At 49.4% G+C, this 21,863-nt stretch overlaps 1 long non-coding RNA gene across 2 annotated transcripts in view; it reads right to left on the minus strand.

Annotated features, from left to right (window-relative positions):
* The window catches only part of LOC140429301 (uncharacterized), a 78,052-nt gene extending 58,670 nt beyond the window's left edge, over positions 1-19,382 (minus strand). Inside the window, exons 1-3 of one of the 2 annotated variants that reach the window (XR_011949029.1) lie at positions 19,240-19,382; positions 18,977-19,113; positions 15,827-16,088 (exon numbers count right to left, since the gene is read on the minus strand). This is a non-coding gene — a long non-coding RNA (uncharacterized lncRNA). Of the gene's footprint in view, positions 1-15,826; positions 16,089-18,976; positions 19,114-19,239 lie in introns of those variants that run through there. The other variant, XR_011949028.1, reaches the window with a different exon arrangement.
* Between the last annotated feature and the right edge of the window lie 2,481 nt (positions 19,383-21,863).

Here is a 21,863-nt window from a genome sequence, read left to right on the forward strand (position 1 = left end):
TCTGGACTGATCCCCTTAACCAGCACTGATAACACTGTCAGGCCTGATCCCATTAACCAGCACTGATAACACTGTCAGGCCTGATCCCATTAACCAGCACTGATAACACTGTCAGGCCTGATCCCATTAACCAGCACTGATAACACTGTCAGGCCTGATCCCCTTAACCAGCACTGATAACACTGTCAGGCCTGATCCCATTAACCAGCACTGATAACACTGTCAGGCCTGATCCCATTAACCAGCACTGATAACACTGTCAGGCCTGATCCCATTAACCAGCACTGATAACACTGTCAGGCCTGATCCCCTTAACCAGCACTGATAACACTGTCAGGCCTGATCCCCTTAACCAGCACTGATAACACTGTCAGGCCTGATCCCATTAACCAGCACTGATAACACTGTCAGGCCTGATCCCATTAACCAGCACTGATAACACTGTCAGGTCTGATCCCCTTTACCAGCACTGATAACACTGTCAGGTCTGATCCCCTTAACCAGCCCTGGTGCACACTGGTTGGTCCGATCCCCTTAACTAGCACTGCTGCTCACTGGCGGCCTGATCCCCATAACCAGCACTGCTGCTCATTGGCTGGCCTGATCCCCTTAACCAGCACTGCTGCTCATTGGCTCGCCTGATCCCCTTAACCAGCACTGATAACACTGGCTGGTCTGATCCCCTTAACCAGCACTGATAACACTGTCTGGCCTGATCCCCTTAACCAGCACTGATAACACTGGCTGGTCTGATCCCCTTAACCAGCTCTGATAACACTGGCTGGTCTGATCCCCTTAACCAGCACTGATAACATTGGCTGGCCTGATCCCCTCAACCAGCACTGATAACACTGTCAGGCCTGATCCCCTTAACCAGCACTGATAACACTGTCTGGCCTGATCCCATTAACCAGCGCTGAGAACACTGTCTGGACTGATCCCCTTAACCAGCGCTGAGAACACTGTCTGGCCTGATCCCATTAACCAGCACTGATAACATTGGCTGGCCTGATCCCCTCAACCAGCACTGATAACACTGTCAGGCCTGATCCCCTTAACCAGCACTGATAACACTGTCTGGCCTGATCCCATTAACCAGCGCTGAGAACACTGTCTGGACTGATCCCCTTAACCAGCACTGATAACACTGTCTGGCCTGATCCCATTAACCAGCACTGATAACATTGGCTGGCCTGGTCCCCTCAACCAGCGCTGATAACACTGTCAGGCCTGATCCCCTTAACCAGCACTGATAACACTGTCTGGCCTGATCCCCTTAACCAGCGCTGAGAACACTGTCTGGACTGATCCCCTTAACCAGCACTGATAACACTGTCAGGCCTGATCCCATTAACCAGCACTGATAACACTGTCAGGCCTGATCCCCTTAACCAGCACTGATAACACTGTCTGGACTGATCCCCTTAACCAGCACTGATAACACTGTCAGGCCTGATCCCATTAACCAGCACTGATAACACTGTCAGGCCTGATCACCTTAACCAGCACTGATAACACTGTCTGGCCTGATCCCCTTAACCAGCGCTGAGAACACTGTCTGGACTGATCCCCTTAACCAGCACTGATAACACTGTCAGGCCTGATCCCATTAACCAGCACTGATAACACTGTCAGGCCTGATCCCATTAACCAGCACTGATAACACTGTCAGGCCTGATCACATTAACCAGCACTGATAACACTGTCTGGCCTGATCCCCTTAACCAGCACTGATAACTTTGTCAGGCCTGATCCCATTAACCAGTACTGATAACACTGTCAGGTCTGATCCCCTTAACCAGCCCTGGTGCACACTGGTTGGTCCGATCCCCTTAACTAGCACTGCTGCTCACTGGCGGCCTGATCCCCATAACCAGCCCTGGTGCACACTGGCGGCCTGATCCCCTTAACCAGCCCTGGTGCACACTGGCTGGCCTGAGCCCCTTAACCAGCACTGATACTCACCGGCTGGTCTGATCCCCTTAACCAGCACTGGTGCACATTGGCTGGCCTGATCCCCTTAACCAGCACTGGTGCACACTGGCTGGCCTGGTCCACTTAACCAGCCCTGGTGCACACTGGCTGGTCTGATCCCCTTAACCAGCAATGATACTCATCGGCTGGTCTGATCCCCTTAACCAGCACTGGTGCACATTGGCTGGCCTGATCCCCTTAACCAGCACTGGTGCACACTGGCTGGCCTGGTCCCCTTAACCAGCCCTGATAACACTGTCTGGACTGATCCCCTTAACCAGCACTGATAACACTGTCTGGACTGATCCCCTTAACCAGCACTGATAACACTGTCAGGCCTGATCCCCTCAACCAGCACTGATAACACTGTCAGGCCTGATCCCATTAACCAGCACTGATAACATTGGCTGGCCTGATCCCCTCAACCAGCACTGATAACACTGTCTGGCCTGATCCCCTTAACCAGCACTGATAACACTGTCAGGCCTGATCCCATTAACCAGCACTGATAACACTGTCAGGCCTGATCACCTTAACCAGCACTGATAACACTGTCTGGCCTGATCCCCTTAACCAGCGCTGAGAACACTGTCTGGACTGATCCCCTTAACCAGCACTGATAACACTGTCAGGCCTGATCCCATTAACCAGCACTGATAACACTGTCAGGCCTGATCCCCTTAACCAGCACTGATAACACTGTCTGGACTGATCCCCTTAACCAGCACTGATAACACTGTCAGGCCTGATCACCTTAACCAGCACTGATAACATTGGCTGGCCTGATCCCCTTAACCAGCACTGATAACACTGTCAGGCCTGATCCCCTTAACCAGCACTGATAACACTGTCAGGCCTGATCCCATTAACCAGCACTGATAACACTGTCAGGCCTGATCCCATTAACCAGCACTGATAACACTGTCAGGCCTGATCCCCTTAACCAGCACTGATAACACTGTCTGGCCTGATCCCCTTAACCAGCACTGATAACACTGTCAGGCCTGATCCCCTTAACCAGCACTGATAACACTGTCAGGCCTGATCCCCTCAACCAGCACTGATAACACTGTCAGGCCTGATCCCATTAACCAGCACTGATAACATTGGCTGGCCTGATCCCCTCAACCAGCACTGATAACACTGTCTGGCCTGATCCCCTTAACCAGCACTGATAACACTGTCAGGCCTGATCCCATTAACCAGCACTGATAACACTGTCAGGCCTGATCACCTTAACCAGCACTGATAACACTGTCTGGCCTGATCCCCTTAACCAGCGCTGAGAACACTGTCTGGACTGATCCCCTTAACCAGCACTGATAACACTGTCAGGCCTGATCCCATTAACCAGCACTGATAACACTGTCAGGCCTGATCCCCTTAACCAGCACTGATAACACTGTCTGGACTGATCCCCTTAACCAGCACTGATAACACTGTCAGGCCTGATCACCTTAACCAGCACTGATAACATTGGCTGGCCTGATCCCCTTAACCAGCACTGATAACACTGTCAGGCCTGATCCCCTTAACCAGCACTGATAACACTGTCAGGCCTGATCCCATTAACCAGCACTGATAACACTGTCAGGCCTGATCCCATTAACCAGCACTGATAACACTGTCAGGCCTGATCCCCTTAACCAGCACTGATAACACTGTCTGGCCTGATCCCCTTAACCAGCACTGATAACACTGTCAGGCCTGATCCCCTTAACCAGCACTGATAACACTGTCTGGACTGATCCCCTTAACCAGCACTGATAACACTGTCTGGACTGATCCCCTTAACCAGCACTGATAACACTGTCAGGCCTGATCCCCTTAACCAGCACTGATAACACTGTCTGGACTGATCCCCTTAACCAGCACTGATAACACTGTCAGGCCTGATCCCCTTAACCAGCACTGATAACACTGTCTGGACTGATCCCCTTAACCAGCACTGATAACACTGTCAGGCCTGATCCCATTAACCAGCACTGATAACACTGTCAGGCCTGATCCCATTAACCAGCACTGATAACACTGTCAGGCCTGATCCCATTAACCAGCGCTGATAACACTGTCTGGACTGATCCCCTTAACCAGCACTGATAACACTGTCAGGCCTGATCCCCTTAACCAGCACTGATAACACTGTCTGGACTGATCCCCTTAACCAGCACTGATAACACTGTCAGGCCTGATCTCCTTAACCAGCACTGATAACACTGTCTGGCCTGATCCCCTTAACCAGCGCTGAGAACACTGTCTGGACTGATCCCCTTAACCAGCACTGATAACACTGTCAGGCCTGATCCCATTAACCAGCACTGATAACACTGTCAGGCCTGATCCCATTAACCAGCACTGATAACACTGTCAGGCCTGATCCCATTAACCAGCACTGATAACACTGTCAGGCCTGATCCCCTTAACCAGCACTGATAACACTGTCAGGCCTGATCCCATTAACCAGCACTGATAACACTGTCAGGCCTGATCCCATTAACCAGCACTGATAACACTGTCAGGCCTGATCCCATTAACCAGCACTGATAACACTGTCAGGCCTGATCCCCTTAACCAGCACTGATAACACTGTCAGGCCTGATCCCCTTAACCAGCACTGATAACACTGTCAGGCCTGATCCCATTAACCAGCACTGATAACACTGTCAGGCCTGATCCCATTAACCAGCACTGATAACACTGTCAGGTCTGATCCCCTTTACCAGCACTGATAACACTGTCAGGTCTGATCCCCTTAACCAGCCCTGGTGCACACTGGTTGTTCCGATCCCCTTAACTAGCACTGCTGCTCACTGGCGGCCTGATCCCCATAACCAGCACTGCTGCTCATTGGCTGGCCTGATCCCCTTAACCAGCACTGCTGCTCATTGGCTCGCCTGATCCCCTTAACCAGCACTGATAACACTGGCTGGTCTGATCCCCTTAACCAGCACTGATAACACTGTCTGGCCTGATCCCCTTAACCAGCACTGATAACACTGGCTGGTCTGATCCCCTTAACCAGCTCTGATAACACTGGCTGGTCTGATCCCCTTAACCAGCTCTGATAACACTGGCTGGTCTGGTCCCCTTAACCAGCACTGGTGCACACTGGCTGGCCTGAGCCCCTTAACCAGCACTGATACTCACCGGCTGGTCTGATTCCCTTAACCAGCACTGATACACACTGGCTGGTCTGGTCCCCTTAACCAGCACTGGTGCACACTGGCTGGCCTGAGCCCCTTAACCAGCACTGATACTCACCGGCTGGTCTGATTCCCTTAACCAGCCCTGGTGCACACTGGCTGGCCTTATCCCCGTAACTAGCACTGATACACACTGGCTGGCCTGGTCCACTTAACCAGCCCTGGTGCACACTGGCTGGCTTGTTCCCCTTAACCAGCACTGATACTCACTGGCTGGTCTGATCCCCTTAACCAGCAATGATACTCATTGGCTGGTCTGATCCCATTAACCAGCCCTGGTGCACACTGGCTGGCCTGATCCCCTTAACCAGCACTGGTGCACACTGGCTGGCCTGAGCCCCTTAACCAGCACTGGTGCACACTGGCTGGTCTGATCCCCTTAACCAGCACTGGTGCACACTGGCTGGTCTGATCCCCTTAACCAGCACTGATACACACTGGCTGGTCTGATCCCATTAACCAGCACTGGTGCACACTGGCTGGCCAGTTCCCCTTAACCAGCACTGATACACACTGGCTGGCCTGATCCCCTTAACCAGCACTGATACACACTGGCTGGCCTGATCCCCTTAACCAGCACTGGTGCACATTGGCGGTCTGATCCCGTTAAGCAGCCCTGGTGCACACTGGCTGGCCAGATTCCCTGAACCAACTCTGATACGCACTGACCGCCCAGATTCCCTTAACCAGCTCTGGTGCACACTGGCTGGCCTGGTCCCCTTAACCAGCACTGATACACACTGACTGGCCAGATTCTCTTAGCCAGCACTGGTGCACACTGGCTGGCCTGATCCCCTTAACCAACCCTGGTGCACACTGGCTGCCCTGAGCCCCTTAATTGCCCTGATGCACACTGGCTAGCCTGATCCCCTTAACCAGCACTGGTGCACACTGGCTGGCCAGATTCCCTGAACCAACTCTGATACGCACTGACCGCCCAGATTCCCTTAACCAGCTCTGGTGCACGCTGGCTGGTCTGACCCCCTTAACCAGCACTGATACACACCGACTGGCCAGATTCCCTTAACCAGCACTGGTGCACACTGGCTGGTCTGATCCCCTTAACCAGCACTGGTGCACACTGGCTGGCCTGATCCCCTTAACCAGCACTGGTGCACACTGGCTGGCCTGATCCCCTTAACCAGCACTGGTGCACACTGGCTGGCCGGATCCCCTTAACCAGCACTGATACACACTGACTGGCCAGATTCCCTTAACCAGCACTGGTGCACACTGGCTGGTCTGATCCCCTTAACCAGCACTGGTGCACACTGGCTGGCCTGATCCCCTTAACCAGCACTGGTGCACACTGGCTGGCCTGATCCCCTTAACCAGCACTGGTGCACACTGGCTGGCCGGATCCCCTTAACCAGCCCTGGTGCATACTGGCTGCCCTGAGCCCCTTAACCAGTCCTGGTGCACACTGGCTGGCTTGTTCCCCTTAACCAGCACTGATACTCACTGGCTGGTCTGATCCCCTTAACCAGCCCTGGTGCACACTGGCTGGCCTGATCCCCTTAACCAGCACTGGTGCACACTGGCTGGCCTGAGCCCCTTAACCAGCACTGCTGCACACTGGCTGGTCTGATCCCCTTAACCAGCACTGGTGCACACTGGCTGGTCTGATCCCCTTAACCAGCACTGATACACACTGGCTGGTCTGATCCCATTAACCAGCACTGGTGCACACTGGCTGGCCAGTTCCCCTTAACCAGCACTGATACACACTGGCTGGCCTGATCCCCTTAACCAGCACTGATACACACTGGCTGGCCTGATCCCCTTAACCAGCACTGGTGCACATTGGCGGTCTGATCCCGTTAAGCAGCCCTGGTGCACACTGGCTGGCCAGATTCCCTGAACCAACTCTGATACGCACTGACCGCCCAGATTCCCTTAACCAGCTCTGGTGCACACTGGCTGGCCTGGTCCCCTTAACCAGCACTGATACACACTGACTGGCCAGATTCTCTTAGCCAGCACTGGTGCACACTGGCTGGCCTGATCCCCTTAACCAACCCTGGTGCACACTGGCTGCCCTGAGCCCCTTAATTGCCCTGATGCACACTGGCTAGCCTGATCCCCTTAACCAGCACTGGTGCACACTGGCTGGCCAGATTCCCTGAACCAACTCTGATACGCACTGACCGCCCAGATTCCCTTAACCAGCTCTGGTGCACGCTGGCTGGTCTGACCCCCTTAACCAGCACTGATACACACCGACTGGCCAGATTCCCTTAACCAGCACTGGTGCACACTGGCTGGTCTGATCCCCTTAACCAGCACTGGTGCACACTGGCTGGCCTGATCCCCTTAACCAGCACTGGTGCACACTGGCTGGCCTGATCCCCTTAACCAGCACTGGTGCACACTGGCTGGCCGGATCCCCTTAACCAGCACTGATACACACTGACTGGCCAGATTCCCTTAACCAGCACTGGTGCACACTGGCTGGTCTGATCCCCTTAACCAGCACTGGTGCACACTGGCTGGCCTGATCCCCTTAACCAGCACTGGTGCACACTGGCTGGCCTGATCCCCTTAACCAGCACTGGTGCACACTGGCTGGCCGGATCCCCTTAACCAGCCCTGGTGCACACTGGCTGCCCTGAGCCCCTTAACCAGTCCTGGTGCACACTGGCTGCCCTGAGCCCCTTAACCAGCACTAGTGCACACTGGCTGGCCTGTTCCCCTTAACCAGCCTTGGTGCACACTAGCTAGCCTGATCCCCTTAAAGAGCACTGGTGCACACTGGCTGGTCTGATCCCCTTAACCAGCACTGGTGCACATTGGCTGGCCTGATCCTCTTAACCAGCTCTGGTGCACACTGGCTGGCCTGATCCCCTTACCCAGCACTAGTGCACACTGGCTGGTCTGATCCCCTTAACCAGCACTGATACGCACTGGCTGGTCTGATCCCCTTAACCAGCACTGGTGCACACTGGCTGGCCTGCTCCCCTTAACCAGCACTGGTGCACACTGGCTGGTCTGATCCCCTTAACCAGCACTGGTGCACACTGGCTGGCCTGATCCCCTTAACCAGCACTGATACACACTGGCTGGCCTGATCCCCTTAACCAGCTCTGATACACACTGGCTGGCCTGCTCCCCTTAACCAGCACTGATACACACTGGCTGGTCTGATCCCCTTAACCAGCACTGGTGCACACTGGCTGGTCTGATCCCCTTAACCAGCACTGGTGCACACTGGCTGGCCTGATCCCCTTAACCAGCACTGATACACACTGGCTGGCCTGATCCCCTTAACCAGCTCTGATACACACTGGCTGGCCTGCTCCCCTTAACCAGCACTGGTGCACACTGGCTGGCCTGATCCCCTTAACCAGCGCTGATACGCACTGGCTGGTCTGATCCCCTTAACCAGCACTGGTGCACACTGGCTGGTCTGATCCCCTTAACCAGCACTGGTGCACACTGGCTGGCCTGGTCCCCTTAACCAGCCCTGATACACACTGACTGGCCAGATTCCCTTAACCAGCCCTGCTGCACACTGGCTGCCCTGACCCCCTTAACCAGCACTGGTGCACACTGGCTGGCCTGATCCCCATAAGCAGCCCTGGTGCACACTGGCTGGCCTGATCCCCTTAACCAGCACTGGTGCACACTGGCTGGCCTGATCCCCATAAGCAGCCCTGGTGCACACTGGCTGGCCTGATCCCCTTAACCAGCACTGATACACACTGGCTGGCCTGGTCCCCTTAACCAGCACTGGTGCACACTGGCTGGCCTGATCCCCATAAGCAGCCCTGGTGCACACTGGCTGGCCTGATCCCCTTAACCAGCACTGGTGCACACTGGCTGGCCTGGTCCCCTTAACCAGCCCTGATACACACTGACTGGCCAGATTCCCTTAACCAGCCCTGCTGCACACTGGCTGCCCTGACCCCCTTAACCAGCACTGGTGCACACTGGCTGGCCTGATCCCCATAAGCAGCCCTGGTGCACACTGGCTGGCCTGATCCCCTTAACCAGCACTGGTGCACACTGGCTGGCCTGATCCCCATAAGCAGCACTGGTGCACACTGGCTGGCCTGATCCCCTTAACCAGCCCTGGTGCACACTGGCTGGCCTGATCCCCATAAGCAGCCCTGGTGCACACTGGCTGGCCTGATCCCCTTAACCAGCACTGATACGCACTGGCTGGTCTGATCCCCTTAACCAGCACTGGTGCACACTGGCTGGTCTGATCCCCTTAACCAGCACTGGTGCACGCTGACTGGTCTGATCCCCTTAACCAGCACTGGTGCACGCTGACTGGTCTGATCCCCTTAACCAGCACTGGTGCACGCTGACTGGTCTGATCCCCTTAACCAGCACTGGTGCACACTGGCTGGCCTGATCCCCTTAACCAGCACTGATACGCACTGGCTGGTCTGATCCCCTTAACCAGCACTGGTGCACACTGGCTGGTCTGATCCCCTTAACCAGCACTGATACGCACTGGCTGGTCTGATCCCCTTAACCAGCACTGGTGCACACTGGCTGGTCTGATCCCCTTAACCAGCACTGATACGCACTGGCTGGTCTGATCCCCTTAACCAGCACTGGTGCACGCTGACTGGTCTGATCCCCTTAACCAGCACTGGTGCACGCTGACTGGTCTGATCCCCTTAACCAGCACTGGTGCACGCTGACTGGCCAGATTCCCTTAACCAGCACTGATACACACTGACTGGCCTGATCCCCTTAACCAGCACTGGTGCACGCTGACTGGCCAGATTCCCTTAACCAGCACTGATACACACTGACTGGCCGGATCCCCTTAACCAGCACTGATACACACTGACTGGCCTGATCCCCTTAACCAGCTCTGATACACACTGTTTGGCCTGATCCCCTTAACCAGCACTGATGCAACTGTGTGGCCTGATCCCTTTAACCAGCACTGGAGCAAACTGTCTGGCCTGATCCCCTTAACCAGCACTGATACACACTGGCTGGTCTTGTCCCTTTAACCAGCACTGGTGCACACTGGTTGGTCTGATCCCCTTAACCAGCACTGGTGCACGCTGACTGGTCTGATCCCCTTAACCAGCACTGGTGCACGCTGACTGGTCTGATCCCCTTAACCAGCACTGGTGCACGCTGACTGGTCTGATCCCCTTAACCAGCACTGGTGCACACTGGCTGGCCTGATCCCCTTAACCAGCACTGATACGCACTGGCTGGTCTGATCCCCTTAACCAGCACTGGTGCACACTGGCTGGTCTGATCCCCTTAACCAGCACTGATACGCACTGGCTGGTCTGATCCCCTTAACCAGCACTGGTGCACACTGGCTGGTCTGATCCCCTTAACCAGCACTGGTGCACGCTGACTGGTCTGATCCCCTTAACCAGCACTGGTGCACGCTGACTGGTCTGATCCCCTTAACCAGCACTGGTGCACGCTGACTGGTCTGATCCCCTTAACCAGCACTGGTGCACACTGGCTGGCCTGATCCCCTTAACCAGCACTGATACGCACTGGCTGGTCTGATCCCCTTAACCAGCACTGGTGCACACTGGCTGGTCTGATCCCCTTAACCAGCACTGATACGCACTGGCTGGTCTGATCCCCTTAACCAGCACTGGTGCACACTGGCTGGTCTGATCCCCTTAACCAGCACTGATACGCACTGGCTGGTCTGATCCCCTTAACCAGCACTGGTGCACGCTGACTGGTCTGATCCCCTTAACCAGCACTGGTGCACGCTGACTGGTCTGATCCCCTTAACCAGCACTGGTGCACGCTGACTGGCCAGATTCCCTTAACCAGCACTGATACACACTGACTGGCCTGATCCCCTTAACCAGCACTGGTGCACGCTGACTGGCCAGATTCCCTTAACCAGCACTGATACACACTGACTGGCCGGATCCCCTTAACCAGCACTGATACACACTGACTGGCCTGATCCCCTTAACCAGCTCTGATACACACTGTTTGGCCTGATCCCCTTAACCAGCACTGATGCAACTGTGTGGCCTGATCCCTTTAACCAGCACTGGAGCAAACTGTCTGGCCTGATCCCCTTAACCAGCACTGATACACACTGGCTGGTCTTGTCCCTTTAACCAGCACTGGTGCACACTGGTTGGTCTAGTCCCCTTAACCAGCACTGATACACACTGGCTGGTCTGGTCCCCTTAACCAGCATTCGTGCACACTGGCTGGATTAATCCCCTTCACCAGCACTGGTGGACACTGGCTGGTCTGATCCCCTTAACCAGCCCTGGTGACACTGGCTGGCTTGATCCCCTTAACCAGCACTGGCGCACACTGGTTTGGCTGGTCCCCTTAACCAGCACTGCTGCACACTGATTGACCCGATCCCCTTAACCAGCATTGGTGCACACTGGCTTGGTTGGTCCCCTTAACCAGCACTGCTGCACACTGATTGGCCCGATCCCCTTAACCAGCACTGCTGCACACTGATTGGCCCAATCCCTTTAACCAGCACTGATACACACTGGCTCGCCTGCACCAGTAGCTGGGTTCTTGCTTAATGAGCAAGTCCTGGGGTGGGACTTCAAAGGGGGACCTTCTGGTTCCTTGGCTGGAGAGCCACCCAGTGAACATGTCCAGTCCTTGCTTTCATTTGATACTGCATAGTGTAAATTTAAACAGGTGTCAAATATGGTGTGCTAAAGTGGGAGCGGTCATTTTTTGGTTAGAGGTGAATTTGAAATAGGCCGCTTAGGGGATTTTTCTAACAGGACAAAGGTAGCTAAGTCATTTCCAGGTGCACACTGCGGTTTTGAATGTGGGTCAGGCTCATAGATGTCCCAAAATTACGATTACTGGCTCCCCATCACAAAGAGTCACCCAGACTCAAAATGTTAGCTCCGTTCTCGCTCCACAGATGCTGTCAGACCTGCTGAGATTGTCCAGCATTTTCTGCTTTTCTCTCCATCACATTTCCAGCTCTGACTTTTGGCTCCACATAGCTTTCAATGCACAGGAGCAGACATCCCCTGCCTCATACCTCTCCTTGGCTGCCGAGCTGAGCTCTCTCTTGATCTGTAAAGACTTAATTTCCTGCAAATGCTCGCATTCAAAGTATCATCTTGCACCTTTGACTTTGTCTATATATATCTTTCTGGAAGCTACCTCTTCATTCACCTGAGGAAGGATCTGTACTCCGAAAGCTAGTGATTCGAAACAAACCTGTTGGACTTTAAACTGGTGTTGTAAGACTTCTTACTGTGCTCACCTCAGTCCAACGCCGGCATCTCCACATCAGAGCTAAGCTCAGTGAGATGATGATCAGTTTTGCCTGCTGTAGATGGGGAGGGTCAAGTACATGGGATCATGTAGAGGAGAGATGGCCTTCGCCGGAGGACACCAGCAAGGTGTGTGACACATTCAGGGTGCTCTCCTGACAAAGTGGGCTTGTGTCATAGATATCATAGAATTTACAGTGGAGAAGGAGGCCATTCAGCCCATCGAGTCTGCACCGGCCCTTGGAAAGAGCACCCTACCCAAGTTCACATCTCCACCCTATCCCCATAACCCAGTAACCCCACCCAACACTAAGGGCAATTTATCATGGCCAATCCACCTAAACTGCACATCTTTGGACTGTGGGAGGAAACTGGAGCACCCGGAGAAAACCCACGCACACACGGGGAGGATATGCAGACTCCGCACAGACAGTAACCCAAGCCGGAATCGAACCTGGGACCCTGGAGCTGTGAAGCATTTGTGCTATCCACAATGCTACCATGTCACCTCGGACAAGATTACCGAGCATCATCCCAGAGCGAGCAATGAAACCTGGTGACAAAAATGTGCAGTCGAAGTGACTGGTGCAACATTGCATCCAACCCGTGACAAGAAAGTGGAATCCTGAAGAAATACTTCAAATATTGTGTGAATTAATTAGGCCTTTACTCCTTGTTTTGATGCCGGCGTTTTTAAAAATTGAACATTTTACAGCTAGAATCATAAATGCACCGACCATTGTTGACCTTTTACAGATTTACGCGGGGAAAGATTTAATTGGTTCTGGGGTGAGTATGTTTGATATTTCTGAAATTATAATGGGTCGTTTTGTTAAAATGTATTCTGAAGAGCGTGCTAAATTGTCCAAATTCGAGGTTTGAAGTTTGGCCTGAATTTGAAGAGATGGAAGTCTGGATGTATACAACTGGGTAAGTTTCTGAGTCGGGGCTGGATGGGGAGATTTACCTGTGCAGTGTTTATTGGTCTCCCCCTAGAGGTGTCCCATTTGGCTGTCCGTCTGGCTGCTCTTGATTCACTTCTCAACATATTTTCGATTGCACGATTGTAAATTTAAATTGATGGTTATCCTGTTCTAATAAAATCACAACATTGAAATAGTCAAGCAAAATAAATAGTGAACGCACAGAATACATTCCTTCATTGGTAACTGGAGTCTAAACATGTTTATGTGGACCTTCTGTTATGCAGAAGCCTATCAATATTTGAATTATACTCATGTATATTGATTCTTAATTGACATCTTAGCGTTTCCCCGAAAAGTGTTTTTTAATATAAAAAGACACACAGCAAAATCTGACTAAAACTGAGTCGCTCCATTATACTTCTTTGCGGGGTAAATTAGGGGCAACATTCTGAGTTAGCAAGTCCCATGGAAACAGAACTAAATAATAACATTGCTCCGTCTAACAGTAACTAACTAAATCTCATCCAAACCAGCTAATTGATAAATGGATATGTTTGTCCCGTGTGCTGTGTTAACGAAAATACATTAAGCTGCGGGTAAAGACGAATTTGTCCGCACTTCTCACTGGTGTGTACTAAGATAGACATTTCCCGCCAATGGACTGAAGGATTTCTACCCCCTCTCTCTCTCAAATAAACTTCACCCCTCCATTCCTTCAGACCCAAAGGCGGCCTTATGGGACAGCCAAAGATTTATCTTAAAAAGGGTACCATGCACAATTGTTTCAATGGAATTCACGGTTTTACACATTTAGTCAATCATGTCATTGGCACAAGTTACTTAATTTATCTAACGATATCTCTGCGTATAACTTTAAATAAGTCAACGGTAATTAGCAATGAAGTCCAATTTAACCAGGTCGAAAGCTACTAAAAGTTCATAACTTTCTGAGGCACTTTAAAATGTTTTTCCTCTTTCCGATCTAATTGCTGTTGAGAAATGCAACGATCGCTGAAAGTTTGAACTACTGACGTCCTGTTTCTGGGGGTTAGAACTGCTATGTGCTGAGGATCTGGGGGCAGTGGAGGAGGTATAAGAGAGTGGAAGGAGCATCGATTTGGACCCCGATTTATAACAACCACAGGTTTGTACCGGGTAGGCTAGATGGCGGGTTCCGGAATTGGCAGAGGGCAGGAATTAAAAGGATGGGGGATCTATTTATAGATTGGAGCTTTCCCAGCTTGAAAGCTTTGGAGGATAAATTTAAATTGCCAGCAGGGAATGGTTTTAGGTATTTGCAGGTGCGCGACTTCCTGAGAAAACAGGCGCCGGACTTTCCGCTGCTGCTGCCAAGGGGGATACAGGAGAGTAGTTTCCAGTACCTGGGTGGGAGAGGGGAAGGTATCGGATATTTACCAGGAGCTTTCAGAGGCGGAGGAAACTCTGGTGGAGGAGCTCAAGGGTAAGTGGGAGGGCGAGCTAGGAGGAGAGATAGAGGCGGGTCTATGGGCGGATGCCCTAAGCAGGGTTAATACCTCTTCATCGTGAGCCAGGCTTAGACTGATACAATTTAAGGTACTCCACCGGGCACACATGACAGTGGTTAGGATGAGCAAGTTTTTGGGGTAGAGGATAGGTGTGTGAGGTGCGTGGGAAGCCCAGCAAGTCATGTCCACATGTTTTGGGCATGCCCGAAGCTTAAAGGGTTTTGGCAGGGTTTTGCTAAGGCAATGTCCACTGTGCTAAAAACACGGGTGGTGCCGAGTCCGGAGGTAGCGATCTCTGGAGTGTTGGAAGAGCCGGGAGTTCAGGGCACGAAAGAGGCCATGTCCTGGATTTTGCCTCCCTGGTAGCCCGGAGATGGATCTTATTAATGTGGAGGAACTCGAAGTCCCCGAGTGTAGAGACCCGGGTTAGTGACATGGCTGGGTTTCTCAGTCTTGAGAAAATAAAGTTTGCCTTAAGAGGTTCAAGAGGTTCTCCCGGAAGTGGCAGCCGTTCGTCGACTTTCTCGGGGAAAATTAAAAATGTCAGCAGATGCAGTATTCCAAGGGGGGGGGGGCGGGGGGTGGATTGTTGTAGTTTGGTTGAGGTGTGTGAAGATTGGGCTGGGGTGGGGGGAAATGTTTATTTTACCATGTTGATGTCATTGTTTTTGTTCCTGTTATAACATTTTCAAATACTTTAATGAAATATTATTATTTTTTTAAATAGAACTGCTATGTGGTAAAAGTCAGGACCTTATTGATGCAGAGGGAAGCACTGGGTCGGCGTTTACACCCTTTGATGAACATGATCAGATAATTGCAGCAAGGGACATGGACTTACTCCCACTGCAGCAGATAGACATTTGCATAGATGCTGGAGGGAGAAGTGAGTGACCATACTGAGGGATCGAGACAGCGAACGCCCAGTGCGCTCGCAAATCCTACGGTAGGATCATGCTGGGTGACACTCAGATAGGCAATCTAGTTCCAAGGTAACAAATGAAACAGTATTTGGATTGGATTTGTTTATTGTCACGTGTACCGAGGTACAGTGAAAAGTATTTTTTGCGTGCAGCTCAAACAGATCATTTGTACATGAAAAGAAAATACGTAATGTACACAATTTTGATAGAAACCTCGAAGTTTTAAGACGCCCTCTTAAAGCTGAATGTCAGCAAGCCAATAACTTATTAAAGCCAAGTTCTTGCATCAGAAGTGCCTTGGGATTTTGGTGCAGATTAGGAGTTCTGTGCAAGGGACCATCCAGTACGTCTGCAACATATTTATAAATATTTATCATTGTTACATAAACAGAACCAATCCCAGCCACCTCTCTTTCAACATACCCCCGTCTTCCTGTTCCGTTCTTGTGGTGTAGCAGCGCCTGTCAACGTGACCTCGGGACCAATAGCGCGCAAGGGAGTCCATTGGCGGAGTCCAGAAGAAATATTCAAGGGGAATAGGCCACAACTGCACTTTCCAAATTCCCAATGTAGATCCTAAAACATCCAAACAAGCAACGGGCTGTGAAGCAACCTCCCTCCCTCTCGCTTGTTCTTTCCGGTCGACGTGGTAATACGAGCAAAGGTATAACAAATAATTGTTTATGCAAGAAAAGGTTGCTTGTCATCTCCCAGAATTGTAATGTAACATTGTCAACACATACACCACGCCTCATAAGAACATTGCGAGGATTGTATTAATATAGTAACGCGCTATTGAAAAAACGACCGTGTTAGCAAATTACCAGATGCATTAAATTGTACAAGAAGACAAAATTCCCTTCGGTATCTTTGATCCTATTCACTGTAATTGTTATGCTTTTAAATCAAGATCACTTAAAATGGCATTGTTTGGACACTGAGTATTAATTGTGGTGGAGGGTGGATAATTGGTACTGGGATGTGTCCACCCTCTTCTGTATTATAATACCGTGCCCTGTTTTTTTAAAGTCTGTGTTGCTATTTCCCAGCCACTGTTTAATGATATATATTTTCCGGCCTCATTTCAGGCATCTGGGGATCGATCATGCTGCATTCTTAGCACTATTTCCACTTTTCTTTTTTTAAACTTTTTGAACACTTCGGCACACACACACGGCCATTTCACAACTCTCCGGTTTTATTTTTTTAATAGACTGCTGGCTTCGTATTTGTTTAAAACAGCATATAGTACAAACCAGCACATTGTAGCTAAACGTTAATAAACTTTCAGTCCCATTAGATCCGCAGAGAATTTGTAAAGCAGAATAATGAACAGTGGGTTCAGACATGCTTCGATAGGGCGGCGAAGGGGGCGAGAGAGAGTCTGTAACAAGGCGTTCAAGAACTGCTTAACAGGACTGCAAATTGAATTTCTTGTTGCTCGCAAGCCACCCGATTGTCCTGCCAACTTTTGTGCTTGTTACTCCAGCTGGACCTTCGGTGTATTTATTTTTGAAAGTAATTCTTTTAATGCTATGGTGGGGCAAAGTTGAACACCAAGTGGTAAGGGTCATTCCAGCCGGCGTAGCTACGTGACAAATGGGATTGCAATGGTTCCCTTAACACCTTCCACATTTTGGAGAAATACCCAAACGTTGATGAACGCATTGACAGCGTGATTACACAGAACGACCTTCTGACCTGATTTTGGAATAAAAAGCTACCCACACACTTCGAGATTCACGACCATCATAAATATCACTATAGAATGAGATGATCCAAATAAACAATTTAAAAATTCCCGAGGATATTTATTACCTGATGTCAGATGAACAGATAATTCTGATTTGGTTAAAACAAATTACTGCGGATGCTGGAATCTGAAAGAAGATCAGAGAATACTGGACAATCTTAGCAAGTCTGACAGCGTCTGTGAAGAGAGAATGGAGGCAACATTTCAATCTGGATGAGTATTTGTCAAATCTGATGAAGAGTCATCCAGATTGAAACGTTAGCTCCCTTCTCTCTCCACAGACGCTGTCAGACCTGCTGAGATTTTCCAACATTTTCTGTTTTTGATTCTTGTTTGGTGTTTAGACATGTTCCTGCATCACCATTTAACGAAACATTTTCTGGAACATCTTTCATCGACAACTATTTTGATGGCTTTGATCTGTCACATCGCGACCTTTTCGACTGCGCCCCCAAATCTATGCATTTTTGTTGTTGAAAAAAAATGGAAACAATAACATTTCATAGAATGCCAGTTGGGGTCCATTGCAGTGAAACCTTATGCTACCTGTTCACTTTCCTAACCATCAACAGAATTATTTTGTTAATTCGGGTATTTTAAAACAATTGAAGTAATTGCAAAGCACAACAGTGCTATTCACTGTCCACCGCAAGAGTGGACAACCTACTTATTGAAGTTATTCTGTCCTCCCTATAATCGTCACAGTGCTTTTGGTTAAGAAGTAACAATCCAGTTGGATTCATCTGTGACTTTTTAATCCGCCCCTTCATCCTACTATAAATCATAACGTTTATTTTACAAATATAATTTTGACGTTATTATGTAATTAAAATCATGCTGCAGTGTTGGAAACTTGAAAGGAAAATGCGGTATATATAAACATGATTTACTGGTGAGGTAATAATTTCTCCCGGATAGTTTAAATAAACACATTAGAGAAAGAATTTCAGACATGCCCAGATGCATATTGACTGGCATGAAGCAGGGTTTGAAAAGTGATGAAACATCTCACTATTTAATACATGTCTTTGCTCCCATACCGTGTAAATTACAGGATAATGGTGTGCAGACGATAGCAGCCTCTGTTTATACAATCTATTTCTTCACACAAGTTCCCAGTGCTTTTTGTAGCCTTTGCTGTATGTGGTGGTTCTCTGATCCTGCTGACCTCAACCATGTGTTTTCACTTTTTGTTCTGATCTCAATTCCATGACCAGCGGGGAATGAAATACAAATTGAATAGTAGCCATTCAAAGGCCGGTCTTTTCAAACTGCTTTTAAGTCTTCTTTGTCTTGTCTATGAAGCAATAGTCTAGAACTAAATGCGATGGACTTTACCGACTCAATTACTACAGCTGTTAATGTACCCGCTCTAGCGAAGGAACATCACCCCCTAATGCAATAGCAATATATATATATAAAAATAAATGGATAAAAGAGCAAATTAACTGTAGGTTACTTCATAAATCTCGGGGGTATCTTACCTTCAAACACCGTCTTCGTTTCCCTCATTTTACTTTCCAGAAGAGCCCTGGTGATTTTTTTGTTTGTTTGATGTAGACTGGATGCTTCTGTAGAACTGAATTCTCATCATCTCCCCCCTTCTTCAATAGTAAGATATCTGCAGAAAGGTAAAGCAAAAGGAACAGCAGTATTAAAAAAAAAACACCGTACACACCGAACAAATAAAACAATACTGTTTATTGCGGGTGACATATTAGTGTACAGATGTATCACTGCGAGCTACCCCCCAATGCAGGCTGCGTTGCGTGCTATAAAGGAGGCAGGGTTTGTTTATTCAGCTTCTTTCCTGGAAGGGGCAGCTTGGAGAATTCAAAACATTCTTTATGTTCACTGCAGGCGTGCTTTCCCCATCTCTCCCTTGCACTGGAGTTCTGTTAAGCAGCTTGTAAACGAACAAACGCTCTGACTAGTCTTGGGTGTGTGTGTGCGTGTGGGAGGGGGGTGTACTGAAATCCTAATATTTAAAGTTAGACTTGCAGAGGAGGGAGCTGCCTTTCTGTCAGCAGGGAGTTTCGATGGATTCGCTTTATTACTCATTACTAATGTCTAATGGAGCTGCTCCGAATCAAACAGCTCAAATTACTGCAAAATCCACCACACGCTTTGAACTGAACCATGCTCTATATTATCAACCATAAAACCAAAGCGCCACTTCAACTTGAATAAAATTCGCCCAAACGCCAACTTTAAAGAATTGTACCGCGCGAATGTGAACAGGGGAGCGAGTGTTAAATTGCCGAACGAGGAAAGTGATATCGCGCGAAATGATTCAAAGTTGATGTTCGGATTGGGATAGGTGCACTGGTTTAGCATAGGGCTAAATAGCTGGCTTTTAAAGCAGGCCAGCAGCGCGGTTCAATTCCCGTACCAGCCTCCCCGAACAGGCGCTGGAATGTGGCGACTAGGGGCTTTTCACAGTAACTTCATTTGAAGCCTACTTGTGACAATAAGCGATTTTCAAACATGGGGCCAGATTTGCGGTTGTAGCCAGAGCTGATTAACGTGACGGATAACAAAGGGACATAACAGTCAGTGAGATGGGCGGCTAATGTTTGGAAAGCCCACAGGCTTAACTTTAAAATGTCAAGCAATTGTTTCGTCTGCACAACAGCCATATAAACTTCCCTGGGTTTATGTAGCCTGGTTTTCATTGCTTTGGCATTGTACGGTTTGCTTTTGTTTGGTTTATTAGCCCAGAGGGATACCCAAACTAAACATCTGGGATGAATATTTTGGAGTCGGGTTTCGCAGCTATCTAACATTTTTCAAACCCATTGGAAGCTGCAGAGCTTTATGAAGCAGGTTATTACAGAAATGTGGCATGGGATGGAGGGATTCTCGTAAAATAAATGACCTGCACTGAAGCTGTACTCAAGCACAGAATAAAACTGCTACTTGGGACAATTTACTGTGTGTGTGTGTGTGGGGGGGGGGGGGGGGGGGGGGTGAGTGGGGGGGGGATGTTACGGAATAACTAGGAATGTGTTTTGAGAAAAAGTTCCAGCTTGAAAGTTAACTTAAAACCGATGGATGGAATTTACGTCTCCTCGTGACAGCAATCTATCTTTTGCTATATGAATATATAAATATACAGCCCAGCATCTTTTACTCTGCTCATTCCGTGTAGGATTACACAATGTATTGTCTCCCGGAAGGAAAAATTGAAGAACAAATATAAAATAGAGCAAAATCAGAATATTCCATGCTAATGTTTAAATGCAGATGACACGACTGCAATCCCGACATTATATCTAAAAAATACTTTCCGAATTCCACCCCCAGACTAAATATTATCCCTTTATTCAGAATCTAGCCCAGACTAAATATTATCACTTTATTCAGAATCCCCCCAAACTCAATAATATAGCTGTACACAGAACCTCTCTCCCCCCAAACTAAATGTTATCACTTTATTCAGAATCTCTCCCTCCCCAGACTAAATGTTAGCATTTTATTCAGAATCTCTCCCTCCCCAGACTAAATATTATCATTTATTTAGAATCTCTACCCCCAGACTAAATATTATCACTTTACTCAGAATCCCCTCACTTTATTCAGAATCCCAAGCCCCACAGTGCATAATATCACTTTATTCAGAATAGCTCCCCCAGACTAAATGTTATTGCTTTATTCAAAATCTCACCCCCAGACTAAATATTATCCCTTTATTCACAATCTCTCCCCCAGACTAAATATTATCGCGTTATTCAGAATCTCTCCCCCAGACTAAATATAATTGCTTTATTCAGAATTTACCCAGACAAAATACTATCGCTAGAATTGGAATCTGCACCGCAGTCTAAATATTATCGCTTTATTCAGAATCTCTCCCCCGACTAAATATTATCACTTTATTCAGAATCTCAAACACCCAGACTAAATATTATCACATTATTCAGAATCCCCCCAGACTAAATATAATCGCTGTATTCCGAATCCTCCCAGACTAAATATGATCGCTTTATTCAGAATCTCCACCCCTGACTAAATATTATCGCTTTATTCAGAATCCCTGTGCGGGATTCTCCACTCCCGCGCGAAGTGCCCACGCCGTCGTGAACGCCGTCGAGGTTCATGACGACGTGAAACGGCCCCTATCCCGAAGGATTCAGGGCCCGATACTGGGCTAGGATCGGGGCCGTGTCATCTACATGCGCCTGGCCCTGGGGCTGCTTAAAGGCGATATACGACGCGGCCGGCGCCGCGTAACTGGCGTCACCCGCGCATGTGCGGGTTGGCCGGCACCAACCTGCGCATGCGTGGTTGCCGTCATCTCGGAGTCCGCCCCGCAAGAAGATGGCGGACGGATCTTGCGGAGCCACGGAAGGAAGGAGGTCCTCCTTCAGA

The sequence above is a fragment of the Scyliorhinus torazame genome, chromosome 9 (assembly GCF_047496885.1).
Source record: "Scyliorhinus torazame isolate Kashiwa2021f chromosome 9, sScyTor2.1, whole genome shotgun sequence".
In the NCBI taxonomy this organism is placed as follows: domain Eukaryota; kingdom Metazoa; phylum Chordata; class Chondrichthyes; order Carcharhiniformes; family Scyliorhinidae; genus Scyliorhinus; species Scyliorhinus torazame.